The sequence below is a fragment of the Balaenoptera ricei genome, chromosome 10 (genome assembly GCF_028023285.1).
Source record: "Balaenoptera ricei isolate mBalRic1 chromosome 10, mBalRic1.hap2, whole genome shotgun sequence".
Taxonomy (NCBI): domain Eukaryota; kingdom Metazoa; phylum Chordata; class Mammalia; order Artiodactyla; family Balaenopteridae; genus Balaenoptera; species Balaenoptera ricei.
The window spans coordinates 64,351,588-64,371,049 of record NC_082648.1 but is presented as its reverse complement, the minus strand read 5'-3'; the positions used below and the strand labels follow the sequence as shown (position 1 = coordinate 64,371,049).

The following is a 19,462-nucleotide window of genomic DNA, read 5'->3' as shown; positions in this document are numbered from 1 at the left end:
GGTTTATCAATTTTGCTTATCTTCTCAAAGAACCAGCTTTTAGTTTTATTGATCTTTGCTATTGTTTTCTTTGTTTCTATTCCATTTATTTCTGCTCTGATCTTTATGATTTCTTTCCTTCTACTAACTTTGGGTTTTGATTTGATTACTCTGTGTCTCAGCGTGTTTCTCCTTGGGTTTATCCTGTATGGGACTCGTTGCTCTTCCTGGGCTTGGGTGGCTATTTCCTTTCCCATGTTAGGGAAGTTTTCGACTATAATCTCTTCAAATATTTTCTCTGGTCCTTTCTCTCTCTATTCTCCTTCTGGGACCCCTATAATGTGAATGTTGTTGCATTTAATATTGTCCCAGACGTCTCTTAGGCTGTCTTCATTTCTTTTCATTCTTTTTTCTTTATTCTGTTCTGCAGCAGTGAATTCCACCATTCTGTCTTCCAGGTCACTTATCCGTTCTTCTGCCTCAGTTATTGTGCTATTGATTCCTTCTAGTGTAGTTTTCATTTCAGTTATTGTATTGTTCATCTCTGTTTGTTTGTTCTTTAATTCTTCTAGGTCTTTGTTAAACATTTCTGGCATCTTCTTGATCTTTGCCTCCATTCTTTTTCCGAGGTCCTGGATCATCTTCACTATCGTTATTCTGAATTCTTTTTCTGGAAGGTTGCCTATCTCCACTTCATTTAGTTGTTTTCCTGGGGTTTTATCTTTTTGCTTCATCTGGTACATAGCCCTCTGCCTTTTCATCTTGTCTAACTTTCTGTGAATGTGGTTTTTGTTCCACGGGCTGCCGGATTGTAGTTCTTCTTGCTCCTGCTGTGTGCCCTCTCAGGCATCACTTTTATATCCATTTTACAGGGAGGAAACCAAGGCACAAAAAGGTTCAGTACAACTTTTATATGTACTTCAAGCAATGAATAGTTTAGAGAGATAAGACATATTCAGATATAAACAACCAGTTACACTCTTTCCCCACACATTCACCCAAAGACTGCCTTTATTCTGAATATTTATTTCTGCCTTTTGTTTCAGTTGGCATCCAAGCTACTCTAATGCCACCTGTTGACCAGCAGAGGGAACCGTCTGACTCAGTACCTTCCCTATAATCTTATTCTCCTTCTAGGAGTCCTTCTATGTCAGTGGAATTCTATCCTACATTCCATTTTTTCCTAGTTTTTTTTTTTTTTTTTTAATTTATTTGCCTGCACCGGGCCTTAATTGCGGCATGTGGGATCTAGTTCTCAAAGCCAGGCCCCCTGCATTAAGAGTGCAGAGTCTCAGCCACTGGACCAGCAGGGAAGTCCCCTCCTAGTTTTAAAATGTCCATTTTATTCTATATAACACTTAAAGCTGTCATTTACATCTGAAGAAGATATGGTTATGAGATTGATCCATGTAAGTAAAACACTTACTCTAAGAAATGTAGTCCGTGCATTGTAAAATTTCAAACTGTTGATTCTATACACTGAACGGGTTTCTTTGCTGCAGAGAATCCAAGTGGAATGAGGAATGGAGATGGGTAAAAAGTTTTCTTGAAGGAAAACAGGATGACACTCTGTATACATTTAGCTTTCTGCCCCTCTGCACCTCACTCTCTTCTCCTGCATTGTCTGATGTCCACAGTGTTAGGTTGTCTCTATGCATGATAAGGATATTTTTGTATGAGTCTTCATTCAGTGCATCAAGTTCTATGATGGCTTCATCAAAAGTGGTTTTAGCCAGTGTGTAGGCAAGCTCTGGGTTATTTAGGATCTCAGAGTAAAGTATAGAAAAGCTAAGAGCCAGTCCAAGGTGGATTGGGCGTGTAGGTTGCATCTCTTTCATGTTTATATCTAATGCCTTTTGGGAAGCTCCTTGGGAATTGTCTATATAGTTTGTCTTTGATCATCAACTTAGGCAACAGAGGTACTGGAAGTAGTCTCCATTTTCAGATAAAAGACTACTTTCTGGATTAGCTGCACTGGCTATTATGTACTTATCCAACAATCTCAGGTCAGTGGTGCAGATGGATCTCAGTTCAGACTCTACTTTTTCCCGATAGTTCTTAATCAGCTTCAATTTCTTGTCAGAGGTGTTGGTTTTCTGCTCAAAGCTCAAGATGACTCTCCAGGTGGACCTGGGGCCTCAAGGATGTTCATGTAGACCCCCCAGAGTAGGTTACATTCTCATTGGTTAGCTCTAGTGGGTCTTCATCTTTGTTTTCAGTCAGAGCTGTGGTTTCGTCAGAGTAACCAAAGTTTCAGCTGGGTGTCCAGAGGTCTCACGCACTTCCATCCACTGCACAGAAAGAGAGTAACAGCTGTGCTATTGCTCATACCAGTTGCCAAAGTGGTAACCATGATGGGGCTGGAACTCTGGCTTCACTCTGCCTGCACCAGTAAGAATTATTTTGTTGAGCCCTGTCAAAACCTGCAAAACTCTCCGTCCAGTCATTAGACAAGAATAAACTACAAGATAGGTTAACTTTGAGACTTCCGTGGTCCTAATTCCCCGCTCTTGTCACTCTAGGGACACCAACTGAGACAGAAAGGATGGCACAGCTGTCAGTTGCTCTGAGCTTGGGTCTTCAATGTTTTCCCTCTACTACCCTCCTTAGTACCTAACTACCTTAGTAGTTTCTAAGAAGAAAAAATAATAATAAATTTCTCCTTTATTCAAGCTTTCCTCCTCCTGTCCCATTATTTTTGGCAACGGCAGAGCTGAAGTACCCTGGTCCCATAATTTCATCAGTGTCCCCCTCCCCAATTCTTTGATATTGACCTTTGACATTCCCTCAGTCTGATTGATATACAGTGCTTTGCAAAATCAGCTTTAAGGCTTCTCTTCTAACCAGTCTGCAGCCTCTAACTTACCCTAAATAGAATTTCTGGACATGCCATTACTTCCTGGAGACCTTTAGCAGGGAAATGACTCAAAGCAGGAAGTCTGCTATCTTTTCTGAACCCCACTCATCCTTTGAAGCCCTCATTCCCCTAAACTGGGTAGGATTAGAGGTGCCTCAGTCTCATCTCCATAGTTTGCATGTGTCCAGGAGCATCAGAACCTGGCTTCTCAGCTAGCTTACTTCTAGTGATGCTCTTTGTGGATAAAGTTCTTTACAGTCTGTGTATGAGGTTAGGGCCTTTCTTAGTCTCAGTGTAGATAGAGTCTCCTTCTCTAATTAGCTTCTTTCAGTTCCTTTTAGAGGGTATAGGAATGGGAAGAACACTTTTTTTTTTTTTAATTTATATTTATTTTTGGCTGTGTTGGGTCTTCGTTTCTGTGCAAGGGCTTTCTCCAGTTGTGGAGAGCGGGGGCCACTCTTCATCGCAGTGCGCGGGCCTCTCACCGTCGCGGCCTCTCCCGTTGCGGAGCACAGGATGCAGACGCGCAGGCTCAGTAGTTGTGGCTCATGGGCCTAGTTGCTCCGCGGCATGTGGGATCCTCCCAGACCAGGGCTCGAACCCGTGTCCCCTTCACTGGCAGGCAGACTCCCAACCACTGCACCACCAGGGAAGCCCGAACACTTTTTAAAGTATGCTTTTATTGCAACCTCCTTTACTCTTTAATTTTACAAAATGAAGAAATTGAGGGCTGGAGAGGTAAAATGACCTGGTTAGATTCACATAGCCAGACAGTAGAGAGCAGAAGACTGAACCCCCCGCTCCTGATCCACAGACTAATGCCTATTTTTCCTGTTTTGTTGAAAACCAATATTCCAACAGTTTTTAAAACATTGCCTTTTCATTTAAAAATATTTGCTATTTCAACTACATTACAAATTCAGTTAGTGGCCTCCCCTCAGAAGTGAATAATTATTTAAATCAAGTTTTCTATGGGAAAATGCATTTCTAAATCTAAATATTTAATTTCCTTATTGTCTTAGTCAATTTGGGCAGTTAAAATACCATAGACTAGATGGCTTAAACAACAGACATTTATTTTTCACAGTTCTAGAGGCTGGGAAGTTCAAGATCAAGGTGCTGGCAGATTTGGTATCTAGAAAGGTCCCTCTTCTTGATTTTCAGATGGTTGCCTTCTTGCTGTATCCTCATACGGGGAGGCTAGTAGCTCTCTGCTCTCTTCTTATAAGGGCACTAATCCCATCATGAGAACCCCACCTCATGACCTCATCTAAACCTAATTACCTCCCAAAGGCCCCATCTCCAATGCCATCACATTGGGGGTTAGGGCTTAAACATATGGATTTTGGAGGGAACACAAACATTCAGTCAATAGCACTTATAAATCTTTGAGACAGCATGTAATACCTTGTAAAGATTTAAAGACACTAGACGAATATTGTAAAATTCTTAGGTGGAAACGAAGCAATTCCAGGCCTTCTCTGAAGGGATATCCATGTACAACAGGCGAGGGAATGTCATGGTAGCCAGTAAGGCTGGAAGAAGAATATCTCCCTCCACCATCAGCCCACGGATTTAGTTCAGTGTTCAGATTCATAATTTGAGTAATTCAAATTACTTGTATCTTTAATATGCTCTTTTAATTATGCTCTCCTTATTTCTGCATTGTTGTAGCACCTACCTTCTGTCAGGAGTGGTATTAAACTTACAAATAAATTATTGTCAGGCCATTAAGAGCATTAAGTTATATGAATGCTAATTAATAATGACAAAAACAAAAGTTCACAAGCTGGGTAACATTTCCCCAATGATTTTCTGTGGAGATAGAAAAAAAATCCCATCTTCAAACACTTTGGGGAGACTTCCCTGGTGGTCCAGTGGTTGAGAATCTGCCTTCCAATGCAGGGGATGCAGGTTCAATCCCTGGTCGGGGAACTAAGGTCCCACATGCTGCAGGGCAAATAAGCCTGTGCGCCACAACAAAAGATCCCGCATGCTGCAACGAAGTTCCCACATGCTGCAACTAAGACCCAGTGCAACCAAATAAGTAAATAAATAAATATTTTTTAAAAACCACTTTGGGTTTTTCCATGGAGCTAATAATTTTCAGAGCTACCATTTACTGAGCACTTACTTGTGGCAGCCACTGCCCTGAGACTACTTGAAGAGGGAGAGATGCCCATCCAGCTCCCAGGTGCTTCAGTCCACCTTGCTCCCTGCCCCGATCTGCTGCTGCAGCTTCAGTCACTGTCTGATGTCACTAGCATGAGAGTCCTTCAGGCTGACTCACAGAAACCATAAGAAATAATAAAATGATTGTTGTTTTACCCCACTAAGTTGGTGTGGTTTTTTACAGAGCAATTGTAACTGAAATAGGTATGTAAGTATTACTGGAAGAAATAAGCAAGAACTGGGAAGACCTGGGAGGGAAAGAACTGACAATGACAGAAGTTTGCACATTGGAAGTTTTTAAAGCGCTAATTACATATAGAGAATTGACGTGTGTGTGTGCGTGCACACGCACACACATGTTCTTGAGTGTGTTTGCCGGGTTGGGAGGTGGGTATCAATCTGCATGCCTTACTTTTGGAACTTTGGAAAAATAGGTTACCTAAAAATTCTATTTTCATGAGGACCCAAATGTGTACAAGAAGAAAGTATAGAGATTTGGAATTGATATGCCTATGGTACCCTACCCGCTCCATGAGGAGCCTTGGACTGGTGTTTGGAACAAGTGTACTGGAACCTCTCTCCTATCCTCAGTCCTATGCTTCATTCCCATCCCATTTCCATTCTTCAGTAAATATACTACACTGACTGATTCCAGGCTCAAGAAAGAGACAGCCTGGTTTTGAATTCTGGCTTTCTCATCTACTAGCAACATGGCCTTGAGAATCCAACAATTGGAAAATTGTTTTTAAAAAGGAAAAACTCAAGGAAATTGTCCAGAGCCTACGTGCCCAGGTAAATGAGGGACTGGTTATGAGACGCTTCAAGGAGTGAAAGACTAAAAGAATATAAATATATAGGAGGTTACAAGCTGCCGTAAAATAAACTTCATTCTGAACCCAAAAGTTAACTTAGAAAAACAATGAAGGAAAGAAATCTCACTTCCTAAGAAATCAGGAAAAGTAAAGAGAGTTCTCTATATGGATTGGAAGACAATGAAGAAATTAGGGCCTGTGAATCAGATTACCTTTGTGTATATAATGTGTATACCAAGATTTCCCCACATATATTACAATATTTTGTGCTTTAATTGCCTGGCAGAAATGTGATAGGTAGGTGACTCAGTATGGACCAAGAGTAATGAAGAAGAGAGAAAGGAAAGCCCATTTTTTTGCACAAACATGGCAAAAAAACAAACATTTGAGGAAACCCTAGGCATCTTTAGTTTAAGGGATACCCTGGCGTAATTTCATCAAAGATACAAGGTTCCAATTCACCAGCAACTTGTTAGTCCCCTTTCTCACTTTGTGTTGCCCAGACCTGGGCTATGTATCAAACAACCCTGGAACCAAGCAGATCTCTAAAATCCAGGAGACACCACTCAAGCACACCAGATAAGATAAATATTATTTGGACATGCAAAAAAAGTGGGTTTGTTTTCCTCACAAAATGATTCTACAGAGCGTTTTCTGCTTCCCTAAGAGACCTCAAATATCAAATTATTTTTTCTTCAAGTAGCACTCATGCTCAGCCCCTAGGATCCTGATAAGCAGTAAGTTTACACTACAGAAATGAAAACCCTCATCTTTTAATATTGTTTGGGAAATAATAGGAAATAAAGACCCATGAGATTCAAATATTTTCCCCAGTATTAAAATAAATTGGATGTTAGTGATAAGAATGGGTTTAAAATAGGAAGTAGTTGCAACCCTGACTAGTCCCAGTTAATGAGACAAAAGCTCTCACCTATTTGTTTGAGTGAGAAAAGTCAGAGGTGTGCTATTCATTTGTGCACAAAGGGAGGAAAAAGGACATTCTAAAACTCTTCTCCTGGCTTAACAAAGAAACGTCATAAATATTTAATTACCTTTTAAAAAGTAGAGACGTCAGTTTTAAAATAATTACTAGGGAGCAAATTATTAAGATAACCAATTAGAACTGCAGGCTGGTGAAGGTCGTAGGGAACTTTTCAAAGGACACAGCAGCAATTTCTCCTCAAGTCTGGCTGTCTTTAAAAGATTCCTTTGTAGAAATATTTTGCATAGACAGTTTTATAATAACAGAAAACAGCACAAGTTTATATACTTTTACAGGTGTCTCCAGACTGAACCGGAAAGTAAGACTGGTACTTTTGTGAACATCCTAGATTCAACCCTTTATCAGAAGTACCTTGGGAATTCCCTGGCTGTCCAGTGGTTAGAACTCCATGCTTTCACTGCTGAGAACGCAGGTTCAATCCTTGGTCAGGGAACTAAGATTCCGCAAGCCACATGGAGTAGCCAAACAAACAAACATACAAACAGAAACCCTAACCCTAACCTTCATGTTATTGAACAGTGGCTGCTTCTCTGTAAGAGAAGGAAGAACCTCTTTTCCTCTTTGTTTTTCTGAAAAATCAGGGGCAGTTAGAGAGAAAAAGGCAAGGCCTAAAACTTACTTTTAAAAAGCATGTTTGTTAGAATCTTTGGTGGCAGTTGATAGAGACCCAACTGAGCTACACAAAGGGGGAAGAAAGGAACTTGCTGTGAGGAATGAAATTGTCTCACAGAACCCAAGGGCAGAGATGTAGCAGGACCCTGATAGTCAACTGGAACCAGGGCTCAAGCACCACTGGGAAATCAGGAGAGGCTCTCCATCCTAGGTCTCTGCTTCCCCTTCAGATCTCCATTTTTCTTTGCTCCTGCATACTGGCTATCTCTGTTCTCCAGACCATGGGCAGAAAATATCACCATCAACAACTCCCTCCCTAGAATTTAAGACAGTTGAAATCTTCGGTCTGAATTCCAAATCTCCAGGGAATAAGTCTCATTGGCTTACTTTGGTCTCCAGGATGAGAGAGGGGAAGAGTGTTCAAGTTTAGGAAGAATATATCTTTATATGGATTGAGAATGTAAGCCCCAAATTTCCATAATATGGAGAAAGAGGGCAGTTACCAGGACTCTGGAGGATGCCTCTCCAACTCATAAGCAAATTCTTGAAAAATGATTCTATCCCAGGTGATTGCATTTATATATTTCATAGGTAAAGTCACCCTATTATATTGGAAATATAATGTACTCTGTATCAATACATTTCAGGCTCATTATCAGCACCTGTTTGTGACAGTTGGTGTTTTCAGGACAGCACTGAAATGTTCCCATTTCAACTAATTTATTTGGAAGAAACAAGTTCATATGCTAAACGTAATTCTGAGTCGAATGAAATCTCCACTAAAAAGTTAAAAGTGTGTGGGCTTCCCTGGTGGCACAGTGGTAGAGAATCTGCCTGCCAATGCAGGGGACACGGGTTCGAGCCCTGGTCTGGGAAGATCCCACATGCCGCGGAGCAACTGGGCCCGTGAGCCACAATTACTGAGCCTGCGCGTCTGGAGCCTGTGCTCCGCAACAAGAGAGGCCGCGATAGTGAGAAGGCCCGCGCACCGCGATGAAGAGTGGCCCCCGCTCGCCGCAACTAGAGAAAGCCCTCGCACAGAAACGAAGACCCAACACAGCCAAAAAGAAAAAAAAAAAGTTAAAAGTGTGTTTTCGAGCTTATAAGCACTGAGAAGCTATGACCTTATCTTGTTTTATGAGAAGAGCCAAGGAGAGAACCAGAGGAGAAGAAGCACTTTTCAATTTACCCAAGGATGAGTATGGATATTTGGTTTTTACCAGAATGATCTATTTTCTTCTACCTATTTTATCATAGTACTCTCTTTTCTTAAGTTCGCAAATATGAAATAAAAGTCATTTAGGAAACATTCAGTAAAAAGTTGCTGTTGCCTATGCTTTCCATCCCTGGGGGAGTTTGGAATTTCTACCAGAAGATAGAGAATTGGAGAAACTTTGATTACTCAAGAAAATGCCCATTTATTCTTTCAATCAACAAATACCTATTAAGTTCTTGCTATTGTCTGGTTCTTGGTATACAGTAATCAACAAAATAGACAAATTCTTTCCCCTTCTAGAGACTATATTCTAGTGAGAAAGATAGTCAATAAATAAGTAAATGCATAAATTTGTGTCAGGTGGTCATAAGCAACATAAAGGAAAATAAAAGCAGTATAAAGGGAGAGAGTGATAGAAGTGCTAGTTTAAATAGAGTGAATGGTCAAGGAAGCCTCTTTGAAAAGGTGACACTTGACAAAAATCTAAAAAAAAAAAAAAAAAAGAAGAAGGGAGTAAGCCATGCTAATATTTGGGAGATAATGGGTTTTGAAGCTCTGAGTTTTGGTTGATTCCCAAACAGTCTCCAACAAGCTTCTTAAAGTGATCGAGTGAATCTTCCTACTGGACAGTCCTAGTTTAAGCAGTGAGTGCACTGATTCCTGTGCCCTCCACCAGCCCTGACACTGCAGGCTCTGGTTCTTCACCATAACGAGTCTCTTGCTCTTCTTTGGCCACAAAACACCAACAACAATGCTAAGCGCCTCAGCTCTTTACAAGACTTTCCGGAGAATGTCTCAACTCTTTCAGCCAAACTTGGGTGGTCATCCTAAGAGTAGCTGGCGTGGGGGCATGTGTATGTGCATGCAGGGACTTTTCTTCTCATCCCCACATCTCCATCAGCTGCCCAGATAAGCCCCACAAATAAATATACAATCTAAGTCATAGTATACTTTTACTTTTTTTTTTTTTAAATTTATTTCTTTTTGGCTGTGTTGGGTCTTCGTTGTTGTGTGTGGGCTTTCTTTTTAGTTGCAGTGAGCAGGGGCTACTCTTCATTGCCGTGCGCGGGCCTCTCATTGTGGTGGCCTCTCTCGTCTTGGAGCACCGGCTCTAGGTGTGCGGGCTCTAGAGCACAGGCTCAGTATTTGTGGCGCACGGGCCTAGCTGCTCTGCAGCATGTGGGATCTTCCTGAACCAGGGCTCGAACCCGTGTCCCCTGCATTAGCAGGCGGATTCCTAACCACTGCACCACCAGGGAAGCCCCCATAGTATACTTTTAGATAAGCAACTTCGAAATAAGTCCCCAAAGTGAATTCCCTTCTCCCCCAACCCCCCATATATTCAAACACACACACGTACACAAAAGACAATACTGCTCCCGATGCCCCCAGATGGAAGCTCTGGCACCAACATTGACTGCCGCCATATGGTTACAGCTCATTTAGCTCTCACTAGCTAGCCTTCCTTACTGCGTTACAGTCCCAGTGTTGTTGCAAGCTGGGTTCCCCAGGAACTGACTTGAAGACTGAATGAGTGTGCATGATGTTCGTTAAGGAGTACCTTGGGATTAGCACCTGTGGAATGGAAGAGAAGGGAAGGGAAGCAAGCCGGAGTGGACAGAGGGAGAAGTCGAATTGTGATGCAGTCCTGATGATAGCCTTGGCTGATACCACAGGGAGCTCTGGAGCTGGAATGACTCTCCAGAGCTGTCCCAGGTTGGGCCAAGATGGCTAGACCTTTATGTTCCCACATCAGTCAGTTATTTTGAGGAAGCCCCGGCCACAAAGAAAGGCCATGAATACATATTCCAGCCAAAAGCCTCTGCTGAGGTCCCAGCCAACAGCCCACATCCTTCTACACACATGTGGATGAGGAAGCCTCAAGATGACTCCAGCCCCAGCCAGTCTGACTGCAACCCCAGGAGACTAGGCTTAGCCGGACCCAATCAGCCCCCAACACTATGAGAGATAATAATAAAATATAAACAATTATTCCATGCTACTGAGTTGAGGCACGTTTGTTACATAGCTGTAGATAGCCAAAACATTGAAGAATCCTCCCAAGGGGCTGAAGCAGATTTATCTCAACATTTTCTAGTCAGAGCACTTAATATTATTGTCTTCAGATCTAACCATCATATCAAATTTCCTATCACAGTTTCTCTCAAGAGATTTTATATCCTTCAAAATCAGATCTTAAGATCTGCCTTTCATCTCCCTGAGGTAGACAAGCAGATAATTTTCCTGTAGTAGGTGGCATGTAGATTATGACCCTGAGGACAATGAAGTAACAACTTATTTTCTGTTGAGAGCATCTGCACTACACCACAGAACCAAGTAGCTGTACCCCAAGTAGTGGGATTTTGTAGTTTATTGCTTTGCCTTTTATCTGCTCACATTTACTAGTTCATTCTGAGACTTTACTACAATAAGTAAAAAGTAAATTACTTTAAAGGAAAATAAGTCAATAGTTAAAGAAAAAATTATTATTTAAGCCATTGAAGGATTTAAAAAGGAGAATAACATGTTCTGATTTACATATTTAAAACAATGCTGTTTCTGTTGTGTGGAGGATATAAGAAAGAAGATGAGTTAGGAGGCTATAGATAGATAAGATAAATAGATAAGATACATAAGAATCAGTAGGATTTGATGCCAGATTAGATATGGAAGATAACAAAAGTGAAATTATCAAGGATGATTTCCAGGTTTCTGGAATGAGCAGCTGGAAGAAAAGGCTGAAAGAGAAGTGGAATTGGAGGCAAGGCAAAGATCAAAAGTTCAGTTTTAGCCAAGTTCAGAGGTTTCCATGAATGAAAATATCAGGAAAGATCAGTTGGATAATACCCTCTGGAACCTCAAAGAGAGGTGTGGGTTGGAAGGGGAAAAATAAGAGTATAATCCAAATGAGCTCCTGCATGTATTGTTGTTTATCCAAATGTGCTCGTTATTTCCTTTAGCATCTTCAAAAATTGTTGTTCAGCCTTGCAGAAATGCAGATGTGCCTTATTTGTAAAGTTGCTGTGAAATGTCTGCCATCTGGTGGACAGTCATGGAGAGCGCTATAAATTTACTTCAACCAAAGGAATAGAAATGCTTTTACTGCCAAGTAGCACAAATCTTTTTAATGTCATTGTCTTACTAATAAACCTTCACATCTTTATCTATATTTCTCATTAGGGAAAATTGGTTGCTATGTTTAAACCTAAAACACATCAAAGTGTGCAGCATTGAAAAGGTTTGTAAAAGGAATCTTTAGTTTTGTAAAGTATTAGAACCAACATTAAGTATAATTCCCCAAATTGGATTTTCTAGGAACTACATCAGAAAAGATGTAGTCTTTGGCCTCTTTGACAGAAAATAAATTAATATTTATTTTTTCCCTCAGGTAACAGCCAGTGGGTGCTGGAGTTGGCTTACCCAGGCTCTTGAGAGCTGATTGTGCACATCTCTCCCCAACTGTACGTTCTGTGATTTCAGGTTGGTAGCTTGAAGTTGGCCATGGTGGGAGTACTCATACTAAAAAAGTCAACAAAGACTTCAAATCAGAATTTCGTCTTTGTTTTTGTTTTCAGAAAGCCAGTTTATTGGCACACTATGCATATATCACTTTTCTCTCTTGATTCCACCAATTTTTAACAAAAGCATTCCATGGAACATTTGTTTAAAATTTTTTATTTTATTTAAATACACATTTCCAAATTTGGGAGACCATGGAATCTTTTAGGAAATATTATTTGAGTTTTATACTTTTCTTTTAATTGGAGGAGACCAGAGTGAATTTTTAGGTTATTTATGATTTAAATTATTACATAAAAATATTATATCTCACATCATTGCAGTCCTAGTAGGACCATTACCAGTTCTGGCGTTTGAATTTCTTGAAATGATGACTGTCAGATAATAGGTGCAATGAATGACCATATAGTTCCAAAATTGGGACCAGAAATCTAAAAGTTCTAAGTACATATCAATGGAGGAATATGTGCTTTGAGACTGTCCTGGTCTATTTTTAGAGAGATGGACTTGAGAGGGATATGTTCTTATTGTATTTGTCTGATGACTCAGAAATAGTCCCTCTGATGCAAAGAATATAGAAATCAATTTTCACTGCAAAGTAAAGGAGCTGTTACAGTGGAGGATTACTGGGCTGAATGTCAATATTATGACATAGTATGAGTGTGTTTCATGTTTGGTAATTGCAATCATTGTTGCTTTTATTGTGGTCATCCATGTACAATGCTTGGTGTCAGTCTATTTATCTCGTGTAAAAATAAAATACAGTGTGTGTATGTGAAAAAAAAAAAAAAAAAAAGAAATAGTCCCTCTGATGTTGTCTGAGGGCAGTATGATCAGTTTACCTTTGCCTCTAGTTACATTGCCTTAAAGAGGCTTAAACCATAATGCAAAGGAATTCTTTTTTTAAAATCCAGGTCTCATGTTAACACATAAAGACAAGTCCTAGACATAGAGCTATTGGATCAGGGTCTTTATGTTCAGTCCTTCACCATGCCATATTCTAAAATGGGATTTTCAGATCTTATGGGCTCTATAAACTTCCTTGTAGACAGCTATCTTTGTATCTCTTACACCCAGCATAAAACTTCAAAAAATATTTGTTCATTTTTTGCAAAGTTATAAAGGTAAAAATAAATGCAATTATTTATTTAATGCCTGTTTTCCCCAGGGGACTGCGAGTTCCATGGGGTCAGGGATCATACCTGTCTTGTAAATACGGTATCCTCAGTGTCTGGAATATGATAGGGAATTCATAAATATTTATTGAATGAACAAATAGAATATAGATATTAGCAATGATATTAGGTACTGGATCTAATACAGGTGTATTTAAATTTGTGTTGCAGGTATTCTGGCTTACCCAAAATGCCATTCTGTTTTTTATAGGTGATTATATAAAGGAGATTAGGGGGCTTTACTCAACCATCTCATGATACTCAGGTTAATTATTCTGATTGTTAAGGGTCTGAATTTAATACAGTAAGGAAATTTTCCTGGTTTCTAGGATTCTTGTCAAACACTAGTCAAGGGAAGAACAATTCACTTCTACTGTTTTGGGGGTCACTCTTCCTACTTTGCTTTAGAGAATATGAGGTCTGCGATTCTCCTGAGTTACTTAGTCATTATGCTTTCCTCCCCTTGAGACAGGAATGGGGCAAGGGCACAACCTTTGAAAGAATGACATAGCCTGAGGACAAGACATAAACTGATTAGAACCAAATAGGTCCCAGATGGGTCGACTTCCACTAGACCTTAAGCCTCAGTATACGCTCAATGTAACACATCAACAAGCTACATGACACAGTTACAGGCACCATGACAGTTCCAAGGCCAACCACAAAAGGTCAAAAGTGGGCGGTGGCCCAATTCCTGGAAATCTCCACCCCTTCCCCCAAATAGCTGGAATACTCCTCCCACTCATTAGCCTATGAAATTACCCACCCCTATAAAAACTGACAACCCCATATCCTGGTGCCTTTCTCACCTTCTGAGTTGGCCCACATTCTGTCTGTGGAGTGTGTTTCTCCCTGAATGAACCTTCTTTCTCTTTACTGTGGCTCATTCTTGAATTCTTTCTTGCGCGAAGCCAAGAACCCACACTTGGCGACCATCCCGGGGCTCACCTGAGACCTGGGACATGGCCATCCTCTCGTGCCCCACTCTCTTTCCTGCAACACCCTTTCCTTTTCGCAAAATGAAGGAACCTAAAGTAAAGGCACAAAACCATGTCTTAGGCAAGATTATGTTGGTTTTACTTGTAAATAGTTTCTCCCTTCTTAAGAACCAAATGCTTCTTAGATAGGTTATAGTCAAAATTTATAATCTTCCTGGTCAACATCCCCTACCATCTGAACTTTGAAAATCTAGTTAAATTTGTCTCCTTCCAGTTTCTCTTCATGCTGTTGGCAGACCCATCTCCTTTGTGCAACATGGTCGTGTCATGCTTTTGCTTCCTTCATGTCTTCAAAGCTCTTTTTCACTTATATTAATACAACGATGTCAGGTCTAGAAACTCCACCTCATGTCTGAGACTTTCCATGAGACTTTCTTTGAAACTCTCTCAAACTAAGCACCGGTATGTATATATTTGTAATACAAAATGTCACCCACTCAACCCTGGGATAAAGGGATTAACAGTCAGTAGGGTCCTCAGCTCAGTTCAATGGCAAAAAGTGTCATGGGGGTTCCCTGGTGGTCCAGTGGTTAGGACTCTGTGCTTCCATTGCAGCTGGCACGAATTTGATCCCTGGTCAGGGAACTAAGATCCCACAAGCCATGTGGCGTGGCCAAAAACAACAAACAAACAAAACCAACCAAATAAAAAAAGTGTCATGGGTCTTTATTTATGTGGGATCCATGCTCAGTTTGGACTCCAAGCAGGAAAATCTTTCTTATCACAGCTCAATGGCCAGAGGAACACATGATCAATTCCTACAGGGAGAGTGCAAACCCAGAACATTCAGGCTAGAGAGACAAAACTGCAGAATCGTCTAGTCATTTTCAGCTTCAACATGTAAAGATTCTTACATACCAGTACAATGAGAATGATAACAGTTTATTCCTTGGGATTTTCTTTTCAATATATAGAGTAAACAAAATAAGATGTGTGGAAATATTTTGTAAAATGCAAAAGGGAAAGGGACTTACATTCATCAAACACTCATCAAGTGCCAGGCTGTGCATGTAACAGATGTAGCATAGTCATGTATTTCTTGGTTCTCTGCTCATTACACTCTGGCGGAGCATTCAACCATCACATTAATTTCCAAGACTAATCATCCTCTACCTTCCCTTATGTAGAGAAATACCTCCATACTTGAATGCTCAGACTTGCTGTTAAGGTCATTCTCTGCTATTTGTCTAAATTTAAAGTGGTTTCACATAATTCGAAAAAATACATGCACCCCCGTGTTCAGTGCAGCACTATTTACAATAGCCAGGACATGGAAGCAACCTAAATGTCCATCAACAGAGGAATGGATAAAGATGTGGTACATATATACATGGAATATTACTCAGCCATAAAAAAGGACAAAATAATGCCATTTGCAGCAACATGGATGGAACTAGAGATTGTCATACTGAGTGAAATAAGTCAGACAGAGAAAGACAAATATCATATGATATCGCTTATGTGGAATCTTAAAAAATGGTACAAATGAAACAATCCCCCCCAATAACAAATGTTTTGTTATTTACAAAACAGAAATAGAGTCACAGATGTAAAAAACAAACTTATGGTTCTCAGGGGGAAAGAGAGGGGCGATAATCTGAAAGATTGGGATTGACATATACACACTACTATACACAAAACAGATAACTAATAAGGACCTACTGTATAGCACAGGGAACTCTACTCAATACCCTGTAATACCTATATGGGAAAAGAATCTAAAAAAGAGTGGATATATGTTTATGTATAACTGATTCACTTTGCTGTACAGCAGAAACTAACACAACATAGTAAATCAACTATACTCCAATAAAAATTAAAGAAAAATAATAAAGTGGTTTCAGAGGAACTTACCTAGCTCTTTATTATTTTTTAATGACAGTATTTACTATAGCTACATTTAAAAGTATTATATCTGCTCTTATTAAGTTGTGGTATTTCAGTTAAATTAATTTTGTTACTTAATAGTGCTCTCAGTCTTAAGTAAGGGACAGGAATTATCATTCTAATGGGGAAAGTAGTTGCCCATTATAGTAGTTGAAAGAGAGTGCCTCAGTGGAGAAAAGACAGTCTGTTTGATAAATGGTATTGGTAAAATTGGATATTCACATGTAAAATAATGAAAATAGACTCCTATCTTACACCACTTACAAAAATTAACTGAATATGAATTGAAGACTTAAACATGGGACCTGAACCATGAAACTCCTAGAAGAAAACATAGGAAAAAAGTTCCTTGACATGGGTCTTGACAATGATTTTTTGGATATGTTACCAAAAGCAAAAATAAACAAGTTGGATGACATAAAACTAAAAAGCTTCTTCATAGTAAAAGAAAAAATCAACAAAGTAAAAAGGCAACCATGGAATGGGAAAAAAATATTTGCAAACCAGATATCTGATAAGGGGTTATTATCCAAAATATATGAAGAACTCATACAACTCAATAGCCAAAAATCCCCCCCAAAACAAAAAAACCATAATGAAAAAACCAAATAATTCAATTAAAAGATGGGCAAAAGACCTGAATAGACATTTTTCCAAAAAAAGATATACAAAAGGCCAATAGGTACATGAAAAGATGTTCAACATCACTAGTCATTAGGGAAATGCAAATTAAAACCACAATGTGATATCACCTTATGCCTATTAAAGTAGCCATCATCCAAAAGATAAGAGGTAAAAATGCTGGTGAGGATGTGGAGAAAAGGGAACCCTTGTGCACTGTTGGTGAGATAGTAAACAGGTACAGACACAAGGAAAACAGTATGGAGGCTCCTCAAAAAATTAAAAATAGAACTACGATACGATCCAGCTATTCCATTTCTGGGAATATATCCAAAGGAAACAAAAGCACTAACTCAGGAAGATATCTGCATCCTCATGTTCATAGCAGCATTATTTACAATAGCTGAGACATGGAAAAAACCTAAGTGTCTGTCCATAAGTGCATGGATAAAGAAGTTGCAGTATATACATACAAAAGAATATTATTCAGCCATTAAAAAATGAGGGAACCCTGCCATCTACAACAGCATGGATGGACCTTGAGGGCATTATGCTAAGTGAAATAAGTCAGACAGAGAAAGACAAATACTATATGATCTCACTTAAATGAAGAATCTTGAAAAACAAAACACTAAACTCATAGAAAAAGAGATCAGATTTGCGGTTACTGGGGGTGGGGTGGTGGTTCAGGGGAGGAGGAATTGGAGGAAGGTTGTCAAAAGGTACAAACTTCTACACCCTAAATGTCCATCGATAGATGAATGGTTAAAGAAGATGTAGTATATATACATACAATGGAATATTAGCCACAAAAAGGATGAAATAATGCCATTTTCAGCAACATGGATGCATCTAGAGATTATCATACTAAGTGAAGTAAGTCAGACAAAGACAAATATCATATGATATCACTTATATGTGGACTCTAAAAAAATGATACAAATGAACTTATTTACAAAACAGAAACAGACATAGAATAACAAACTTACAGTTACCAAAGGGGAAAGGGGGAAGAGAAGGATAAATCAGGAATTTAGGAGTAACATATACACACTACTATATACAAAGTAGATAAAAAACAAGGACCTACTGTATAGCACAGGGAACTATCCTCAATATTTTGTAATAACTTATATGGGAGAATAATCTGAAAAAGAAAAGTTTTGTATATATATAAAAACTGAATATATATATATAACTGAATAACTTTGCTGTACACCTAAAACTAACACAACATTGTAAATCAACTATACTTCAATTAAAAAAATAAATAAAAATTTTTAAAAAGGTACAAACTTCCAGTTACAAGATAAATAAGTACTAGGGCTATAATGTACAGCATGATAACTATAGTTTACACTGCTGTATGATATACAGAAAAGTTGTTGAGAGTAAATCTTAAAAGTTCTCATCACAAGGAAATTTTTTTTTTCTTTTTTTTCTTTCTTTTTTAATTTTATCTATATGAGATGATGGACGCTAACTAAACATTACCACAATATATGTAAGTCAAACCATTTTTCTGTATACCTTAAACTTATTCAGTAATGTATGTCAATTATATCTCAATAAAACTGGAAGGAAAATAAAAAGGGAGAGCCCCCTGAGCAGTAGCTTTTCCTAAGACAGATCTCCTAAGACGGCATTAATGAATCTCTGGATACAATCTTAAAGACCAATAGTCCATGCTAAAAGGCACTATTCCCTTTTCATTCTGTGAAAAGGAAAAGGGAGGAAAGGCACATAAATACTTTAGTTATATAGAGTAGATGAAACAAGGACTTTGAAACCGCACAGAACCTGGTTTCAAATGTCATTCCATCACTTCCTATTTGAACTTGGAAAAGTTACTTAACTTCTTTGTACCTTGATTTCTCTTATGAAAATCCAGGTAATAATATCTAAGTGCTGTTGCCAGGATTAACTGACATACAATTTAGCATAATAAATAACACAAATCGTTTAATAAATATATATCACTTTATAAGAGCTATCTTTGTGATATATGGACCACAGAAAAGCTACAGATTCCTGCTAGATTGGTCTAGAGAGAAACTACAGCGAATTAAAATACTGACTGCATTTTTCATTTTCCCCTTTACGTTTATATTGCAAAGAGACAGTATAAAGCCAGTCTAGCTATAACCACAATCTTTTAATATTTGTTAGGCTCCAGTTCTTGTAAGTGCTATAAAATTAGTTAGTTCCCCCTTGAGTATAGCCACTTATATGCCTAAAAGGTAAAGAACTGAGCTCATCGTCTTGCCTCACACAAACCGTTCCTTTTTTTGACTTCCTGATTTCTTTAAATAGCATCACCATTCTCCCAATAACTCATGCTTGAAACTCTAGTCATTTTTGACAACCACTTCTCCCTCACCACCACCTATTGAACTTACTTCCTCATTGTTCTCAAAATCTATCTCCACTCATCTCCATTTCTACAGCCACCACCCTAGTTCAGGTCTCCAACCTGTTTTTCTGGCCTCAAGTGTCTTTTTGCCACCAAATTCTTTTCATCTATAGTTGCCAAACAAATCTTAAGCAAATAATGCTTTACTGAGACTGTTTCACCCCATTACCTCTGCCTCTGCTGAAACATCTCTGGCAG

At 39.1% G+C, this 19,462-nt stretch overlaps 1 pseudogene; it reads right to left on the bottom strand.

Moving 5' to 3' along the window:
- Positions 1 to 1,437: 1,437 nt before the first annotated feature.
- On the bottom strand, positions 1,438 to 2,158 carry LOC132373773 (14-3-3 protein theta-like; annotated as a pseudogene).
- Between the last annotated feature and the right edge of the window lie 17,304 nt (positions 2,159 to 19,462).